Genomic DNA, 9,573 nt, shown 5'->3' with positions numbered 1-9,573 from the left:
CGAGATTCTGTCTCAAAAAAAAAAAAAAAAAAAAAGAAGAAAAAAACAGTGAAATAATGTAGGGAAAACTGCATTTCAGAAATAATTAAATCGGATACTTTTCTATATTGACACATTATCAGTATGCCTACTATAGAAATGATATCAAACAACGTAATGCTCAGCTGCTCAGCAAAAATAAATAATTTTTAATATGGAAAAAGAGAAACAGAAATTTATTTCTATTTATTTGTCTTTTTTAAAATATATGTTTTGTCATAATAAAGACAGGGTCCCGCTATGTTGCCCAGGCTGATCTTGAATTTCTGGCCTCAAGCAATCCTCTTGCCTCAGTCTCCCAAAGTGTTGAGATCATAACAGTGAGCCACAGCACCCAGCGGAGAGATTAATTTAGATACTTTTATCTCCTTTGTTTTCCGTCTCCAAACAATTACAGTAAAAGAAAGTATAAAGTGAAATGCAGTGAAAGTGAGAATTATTATAAACACAGGCCAAAAAAAAAGCAAGGAATCTAATGGAGAATCATTACTCTCCTCCTTATCTTCAATATTAAGAGTATATTATCAATAGTTACTGAAAAGCCATGTTTCTTAACTGTACAAATGAGACCTGCGAAAACTTATTTTTTCTTTGCCTCCTCTGAAGTTTAGCCACACACTCTCCCCTTGCTCTACAAATATCTCACCATCCAACAATCTACCTTCACACAAGCAAAAGCCTGTACACTTTCAGTACATTACAATATACAAATCATGTCTTAAACATAACTAGGTCTTGAAAAACTGAAAAACATAAATTAAAAATATGATAGTTCATGAGCAAAGGACCAAATGGTCACTTTCTGAATAAGCTTATTATAAAGCATAAAATTTATCCAGCTCAATCAAAGTTCTAAAGTAAATTTTGGCATTCTATCCTATTAAGTTATTTCTCTTTTCCTACAGAGCTAATATTCAAACTAAGAATAAGTCAGAATTCAAGTAGAATGTGTTATCATTTTCTTGATATTAAATTCAAAATTCAGTATTAAATTTCACCTTCTCACAGAAGTCAAAGATGAGAGGGTATGTTCTCTCTGGAAAAAGGTTAAGGCAGCTGGGAAGAATACAATCCAGTAAGAGGAGCCAGACAGGTATGTAGTAAAGCTTTATCTACTTGCACTTACCTCCATGCTCTGCAAATTTGGGATTAGAAAGTATTTGTTTACAGAATTTCAATCCATTTCTATACTGTTTGTGTTCGTAACACCTCTGTCAAAACAAACAAAAAAAAATTTAAGTTTAGCAAGGAATGCAAACAACATTAAATTAAACACTAAATTTCTCTATTCTGTTTAAAAAAAACAGAATGTTATTTCCATATGCTTCTAAATCCCGGAGAAATGCCAATAAAAAATACAACAGGTTCAAATACGGGAAGTAAAATAAAGACAAAGGAACAGAATACAGATTAGTAAAGTCCAACAACTGAGTAATGCAGAAAGAAAACAGAAAAATAAATGGTATAGAATTTTTTTTTTTAAAGACTGAGACTCACTCTGTCACCCAGGCAGGGCACAGTGGCGTGATCATAGCTCACAGCGGCCTTATCCAGCTGGGCTCAAGGAATACTTCTATCTCAGCCTTCCAAGTAGCTAAGACTACAGGCACACGCCACCACATCTGGCTAATATTTTTATTTTTTGTAGAGACAGGGACTCACTATGTTGCCTAGGCTGGTCTCAAACTCCAAGATTCTCAAGCGATTTTGGGACTCACTCAAGCAATCCTCCCGCCTCAGCCTCCCCAGGGGCTGGGATAACAGGCATAAGCCACTATGCCCAGCTAGTTTTCTAAAGAACATTTTATTTGTACTGAAGAATATTTTCTTTTTACTGAAGCTTTCAAGCTGAAAGGGCCAAAAATGTCCATGCAAAATACATGGAAAAAATACCCAGACTGTAACATATCACAGTGAAATCTCAAAGCCTGAAAAAAAAAAAAAAAAAAAAAGTCCTTAAAAACTTCCAGAGAGGGGAAAAAAACAAGTCACATAAAAAAGATCTATAATCAGAATGGCAGCGCACTCTTATTCTAAAGTAAAAATGAAATACTGTTGAAATCTAGAAGACAAATATACAGCCTTCAAAATTTAGAGTGAAAATTAAGTTTCAACTTATAATTCTATACCCAGCCAAGTCATCAATCAAGTACAGTCAGTCCCCATATCCATGGGTTCTACATCTGTGGATTCTGCTAACTACAGATAGAAAGTATTCAGGAAAAAAAAAAAAACTGCGTCTATACAAAAGTACACTTTTTTCTTGTAATTAATGTCTAAGCAATACAGTATAACAACTATTTACACAGTATTTACATTGTATTAAGTATTATAAATAACCTAGAGATAATTTACAGTATACAAGAGGATGTGCATAGGTTATATGCAAATACTATGCCATTGTATATCAAGGACTTGTGCATCCCTGGATTTTGGTCCCCAAGGGAGATCCTGGAACCAACCTCGCAAAATGCCATTTTGCTCCCATACATGAAGACTATATAAGAGGCCAGGCACGGTGGTTCATACCTGTAATCCCAGCACTTTGGGAGGCCGAGGCGGGCAGATCATATGAGGTCAGGAGTTCGAGACCAGGCTGGCCAATATGGTGAAACCCCGTCTCTACTAAAAATACAAAAACTAGCCAGGCCTGGTGGCGCTACCTATAATCCCAGCTACTCAGGAGACTGAGGTAGGAGAATCATTTAAACCCGGGAGGCAGAGGTTGCAGTGAGCGGAGATCGTGCCACCACACTCCAGCTTGGGCAACAGAGTGAGACTCCGTCTCAAAAAAAAAACCCAAAGAAACCAAAATACCAAGACTATATAAGAGCAAAATGACATTTCAAAGCTTTGCAAAAAGCTAAACTTTTGTGTCCACGTATTCTTCCTTAAGAAGCCATTAAAAGAAGTTGAGATAAATTTTTAAAAAGGCACTACGGAGGGCCGGGCATGGTGGCTCACATATGTAATCCCAGCACTTTGAGAGGCCGAGGCGGGCAGATCACGAGGTCAGGAGTTTGAGACCAGCCAGGTCAACATGGTGAAACCCCATCTCTATTTAAAATAAAAAAATTAGCTGGGCATGGTGGCGGGCGCCTGTAATCCTCACTACTCAGGAGGCTGAGGCAGGAGAATCATTTCAACCTGGGAGGCAGAGGTTGTAAGTGAGCTGAGATTACGCTATTGCATTCCAGCCTGGGTGATAGTGTGAGACTATATATCTCCAAAAAAAAAGCACTATAGGACTTAGTAATTAAATAGGGAATCTAATACAGAAAAAAGAACTAGAGAGTAGCCACTCCAGACTGGAGCAGAAGTCAAAAGCTGCTATGGAATAAGTTTCCAGCAAGAGCAAAAATTGAAGTAGTGTGCTTGCTAATATGGAAAATGTTAATCATAAGCTCATGACAGAAATACAGGTACACTTGCAGAACATGAGCAATAGGTCTACAGAAAACCAGGCAACTGCCTAAATAATAGGTATTAACTCCACAAAAAAGAAAAGCTTGTATAAGACTTGGATTTAGTATAAATTTGGCTCAATACTGAACAATACATGCATAGTTATAAAAATGCAAACACTCTGTACTAGTTTATAAAAAACTTGTGATATAGCTGGGCGCAGAAGATCATGCTTGTAATCCCAGCACTTTGGGAGGCCAAGGCGAGCAGATCACTTAAGGTCAAGAGTTTGAGACCAGCCTGGCCAACATGGTGAAACTCCATCTCTACTAAAAATACAAAAAAAAAAAAAAATTAGCCAGGCATGATGGCATGCAGGCGCCTGTAATCCCAGCTGCTCAGGAGGCTGAGGCAGGAGAATCACTGGAATCTGGGAGGCGGAGGTTGCAGTGAGCCAAGATCATGCCACCACACTCCAGCCTGGGCAAAAGGGCCAGATTCTGTCTCAAAACAAAAAAAAGAAAAAAAAAAACAAACTCATGATATAATTATGTTAAGGAATGAGGAAAATGGAAGTGGGCAAATGTGTGAATGAGTAAGTTCTGAGTCCTCATTTTCAAAAACCAGAGGTCAACAAATATCTAAAAGCTATGTATCAAGAAGAAATAGTGATGTATTACTAAGCAACAAGAAGGCAAATACCAGACAAAATAAAGAACTGAAGTTGCTTGATTCTGGAGTGGGAAACCAAGGAGATGGGAGAAAATAGAGAACATTATTTGTTTCATCATATATCTTTTAGTGCTAGTTGACTTTTAGACATCAACATCAACATATGCTTTCACATGAAAATTTATTTTTAAAGCATTATATTTGTTACAGAAAAAAAAAATGTGCATCTAAAACATACAATTCGTGCCAGAACACATTGACGTAAATTTTTAAAATTTTGCTCATAATTTTTGAGGCAATATATTTAAAATCTGGGAAGGAAATTAATGCAAATGATGGCAAAAATCATGGCAGAAAATGTGTAGAAACAGAAAAATAAAAATGTAAAAATTTACATTTTAGTATCAAGAAATCAATTAATTAAGTTCACACTAAGGCAAACTAGAGTTGTTTTACAACCACCTATATACCCATCATCTCCACTTTGTTGTTGCTTTGAGACAGGATCTCACTCTGGCCCAGACTGGAGTGCAGTAGCTCAATCATAGGCTCAAGCAATCCTCCTGCCTCAGCCTTCCAATGCTGTTGTTTTGCATCTGAAACCTAATATATCCAAATACAACTGATTTTCTTGCCCAAAATGTATTCTGCACCAAGTCTTCACCATCCTGAAGACAGAGTTGATGCCCCCCCTCTCAACTCAATCAACCAGATGATTATGCAAAAAAAACCTAATCATCTTTGGTGCTTCTCCTTCCCTTATACTTCTGTCCTGTAGTAGGTCCCATCAGACTCAGTTTCTCAGCAATAGCTTCCTAACTGGTTTAATATTTTTCTTTGTCTCCCACAATCAACTATGCATTCAGCAGGCACAGTGATTTTAGGGACAAGAGGAGGAGAAAGCAGAAGCAGGCAGTTACTTGAGAGCTGTCATTCACCATATGTAGCCAAAGAAACATAGTAAGACTAAGTAGCTAAATTTAGTGTTCCCATTTACTTAGCAGAAAGCCTAAAAGTAACTTGTTTTTCTTACAATAAGAAAGCACTAAAGGAAGCTATGATGTAAAGACTAACATAATTAAAAGGAATGTTATTAACTTCTTGCTGTTTATGAAAACTATATACCTATAAAGAAGAGGGTTAAGTGTCACTGTTCATAAAACCATCAGCTTTCTGAAATTTTACATTTATAAAAATGTAGTTAGGTGACTTTCACTTTTGGCATGATGAAGTAAGTGAAGCTCAACTTGTTCTTTCATCATAAACAAAACGGGACAAAATATATGAAATAACAGGTTCAACAGGTGGTGCTAACAGGTGGCGGAAGACTGTGAACCAAGAGAAAGGGAAACAAACATGATGAGCTCTAGAAATGCCATCACTTTATACCTGGAGGCACTTTCTGTATCACAGCACAGGAAGAAGGATCCTAAGCAAACTACAGGAGTCCACAGAGTTAAGAAACAAAGACTGATGTTCAATGAGGCTGAGGTACTCTGCGAGAGATGGAACTACCCTGAGAAAGAGATCCAAAAGTCCATAGAAGGTCCCCATGTGTCTGTTGTTGAAAACTGTTGAGTACATGAAGTTTTGCATATGGAGGGTAAAACATAAGAAGGCCAGGCAAAGAATGATCAGGATGCATCAAGTTTAACAATTCTCATGGCCCACAAGGTAGTGAGAGTTCCAACTTGCCAGAATGGAGTGTCAACGAACAGCTGTAGAATTCAGCAAATACTGCAAAAATGTCATTCCTTAAGAGTAGACAAACACTAGCCCTAGAGTATTACTCTAGACCCACCCTAACAAACCCTCAAAAAAATCAGGTTGACAGACAAGCATCTTCACTGTGCACCACAACAAAGTCCAACACCACTCTTCAAAGACAGTTAAATTTAGTAAAATAATATAAAACCTATAATGTATAACATCCAATAAAAAATATCTAGACAGCTAAGAGCAGGAAAACATGATCCATAATCAGGAGAAATTAAAACGTGATGGAATTATGATAAAGAAGTTAAAACAACTATTATAAATGTGCTCAAAATGTAAGCAATGGATAAACAAATGAAGAGGAAAATATATTTTAAAAAACAAATAGAATTTATAAAGATGAAAATACAGTATTAAGGCTGTGCACAGTGGCTCATGCCTGTAATCCCAGCACTTTAGAAGGCCAAGACGGGCAGATCACTTGAGACCAGGAGTTCGAGACCAGCCTGGCCAACATGACAAAACCCCATCTGTACTAAAAATACAAAAAAAAAAAAAAAAAAAAAAATTAGCCAGGCACGGTGGTGCGCACCTATAATCCCAGTTACTTGGGAGGCTGAGGCAGGAGAATCACTTGAACCTGGGAGGCGGAGGTTGCAGTGAGCTGAGATCATGCCATTGCACTCCAGCCTGGAAGACAAGATCGAAACTCCATCTGAAAAAAAAAAAAAAAAAGACAGACAAACAAACAAACAAAATCCCAGAATGTTTCTGCAATATAAATGACAAAAGTAACTGGATCAAATCCTCCCAGCTGTTTGGATCATGGTTTTATAAACTAGGAAACACTACCCATTAAAATCTAGCTCCCATTACCTATCTTTCCACTCCCTCCCATTTCTATCACTAATACCCTGTATTTCAGGACTTTACTTCTCTTAAATATTACAACAGCCACATAACTGACTCTCATCTTCACCTCCTAAAAATCCTATCCCCACGGAGTTTAACACCGCCAAAAATTTAAAGAAAATTATGTCCATCAAGAAGAACTCAAATAAATCATAATAAAGACATTGGCAGAACACTATACAATCATTAAAAATTATGGAAAGACATCTATCTACGACACTCTTAACAGTTACGCCTTTACTTATCTTTCTAGTCCTCTAGTCACTCTCAATTCACATACTTCCACTTTACTGGATTAATGACAACTATTTGAATAAACCACAACATTTTATGTAATACTCCCAAATGTTCTGTAAATGTTTCTAATCAGTATCTTCCTTCACCAGACTGTAAGTTCTTTGAGAGCAAAATCTGCTATCTTTTCTTTGTCTGTACTAAGCCAAGGGCCTGGTAAACATCTGAAAAACTGCTAAATATTTCAGCACTTAAAATTGTGTCTGTCCACAAAATAGGTACAGAAATATTTGCTGAAGTCTATCTTAAAAATAGCAACCCACAATATTTTCTCTATCCTCCTTCAGATATTTCTATTTGCTCTTACCCTCCCTTAATAAAATATTTATCCAATATGGTACTTAGCATTATCAGTGGCTATGTTATATATCTCATCATTAAATCTGTAAACCAACACAGTGAGGTGAATATGATTACCCCATTTTACACATGAAGAAATTGAGCCCTAAGATCACACAGAAAGAAGCTGAAATGGGTTTTGAACCTAAGTGAGGCACATTCTAAGCCTATACTCCAAAAGCTTGTGCTCTAAACTAGGGTATTATAATGCCACTCTAATATTCCTTATTTTATATCCTTTTTCTTTTTGAGACCCACCACCTACCACTATCACATTGGTGATGAGCTTTCAACAAACGGGGTAGGGGAGTGCCACACAAATTTTCAGACCTTAGCAATGCCCCCTTTTTAAGAGTGAGAAAAGCTTTCATAGATATTTTTAAAGGCAAGTCCCATTTATCTGTGAGAAAACAGAATGTTAAAACATGGTTAGGTATATAAAAATGTTTCCTGAATGAAGGCAGTTGCTTGCTGTTACCCTATTTAAAAAAGAATAATTTCCTCTGTAATTGCACAATAAGAGAGATCTAAAACTTTGACTCTCAAATTGCTGCCTTAGCTCAAAACACCCCACTCAAACCTTAAATATATCTCAAAAAGGATACACACATGACTCTTCAAGTCATTTCTCAAACCTCTACGAACCAATTCATAAGCTTCTTCCTTTTTCCCCAAACAGTTCAATGTTAATCCTTTCATAGCCAGAGTTTCTATTTTTTAAAAACAAAAAAGAAAAGGAACATTAAAAAAAAATTAAATATTAAAATAACAACAAAACCATAATCTCAAAAACAAATGCTACATTGCCTTAAGAACTAAAAATTTCAAGGAGATTACTAAGATACTTTCCACTTTCTTGCAGATTTAAAACATTTTTAAAAATTGGCAATCCAAGTAAACACAGATTTCCAGACTCTATTATCGGAAAGAGACTCTCCTTTTTTTTTTTTTTTTTTTTTTTTAGATAAAAGATACAAAATACATGCTATTTGACTAGAAAGATCATCTAGTAATTCATTCTTCAGGGGAATTCCATGGGATAACCTTATATATCTACTTCATTAAAATATAAAAACTTTATCTTGAAAACATACTTTATTTCTGTGAACCTAGGTTATATACGGGTTAAATTCATTCTTCAGTGATTAAAAATATACACATAAATTTCCTACATTTTTTATTTTCCTAAATTTATTTTAAAATGATTGAGATTACTATTAAATATACAAGAAAAAGATGTCAGAAATCTCTCATTAGCAACCAAAAGATTAAAAGAGTTAAAAGAAATATTAAGTTTTCAGAAAAGAGGAAAAATAAATTCTAATTCTATATGTATCCTATGAAACCTAAAGTGAGTGAAAATATTATTTGCCTAACTTTTTAAATTTATTTGATTGATTTGCCTAACTTTTAGACTAAAATTTAGACTTTAGGGAGAAATTCATTAGGTATAAAGGATAAGGATTAAAGATATAATCCTGAGGAAGAATCAATATGTACTGTTTAAAAATACTTTCGGCCAGGCGCAGTGCCTCACACCTGTAATCTCAAGACTTTGGGAGGCCAAGGTGGACAGATGACTTAAGGTCAGGAGTTCCAGACCAGCCTGGCCAACATGGTGAAACCCCACCTCTACTAAAAATACAAAAATTAGCCAAGTGTGGTGGCGGGCACCTGTTATCCCAGATAGTTGGGAGGCTGAGGCACAAGAATTGCTTGAACCCAGGAGGCAGAGGTTGCAGTGAGCCAAAATTGCCCCATTGCACTCCAGCCTGGGCAACAGAGTGAGACTTCGTCTCAGAAACAAACAACAAAACTTTCAATGAAATTATGACAATTTATATGCAACCTGATTTCAGATATGTTACAGCGACAGGGTAGGGAGTTGGAGAACCACATTTCAGAAACGGAGAAACAGGCTGGGTGCAGTGGCTCATCGTAATTCCAGCACTTTGGGAGGCCGAGGTGGGTGGATCACCTGAGGTCAGGAGTTTGAGACCAGCCTGGCCAACATGGTGAGATCTCATCTCTACTAAAAATACAAAAATCAGCCCGGCATGGTGGCACACGCCTATAATCCCAGCGACTTGAGAGGCTGAGGGAGGGGAATTGCTTGAACCCAGGAGGTGGAGGTTGCAGTGAGCTGAGATTGCACCACTGCCCTCCAGCCCAGACAACAGAATGAAACTCCATCTC

General features: G+C 36.7%; 1 protein-coding gene across 1 annotated transcript in view; it reads right to left on the bottom strand.

Annotated features, from left to right (window-relative positions):
- Nucleotides 1-9,573, bottom strand: part of NAA15 (N(alpha)-acetyltransferase 15, NatA auxiliary subunit) — a 95,880-nt gene that overhangs the window by 81,372 nt on the left and 4,935 nt on the right. The gene's annotated exons all lie outside the window — the stretch shown is intronic.

This window comes from Colobus angolensis, unplaced genomic scaffold (genome assembly GCF_000951035.1).
Source record: "Colobus angolensis palliatus isolate OR3802 unplaced genomic scaffold, Cang.pa_1.0 Scaffold235, whole genome shotgun sequence".
Classification (NCBI taxonomy): Eukaryota; Metazoa; Chordata; class Mammalia; order Primates; family Cercopithecidae; genus Colobus; species Colobus angolensis.
This window is presented reverse-complemented; position numbering and strand designations above follow the sequence as displayed.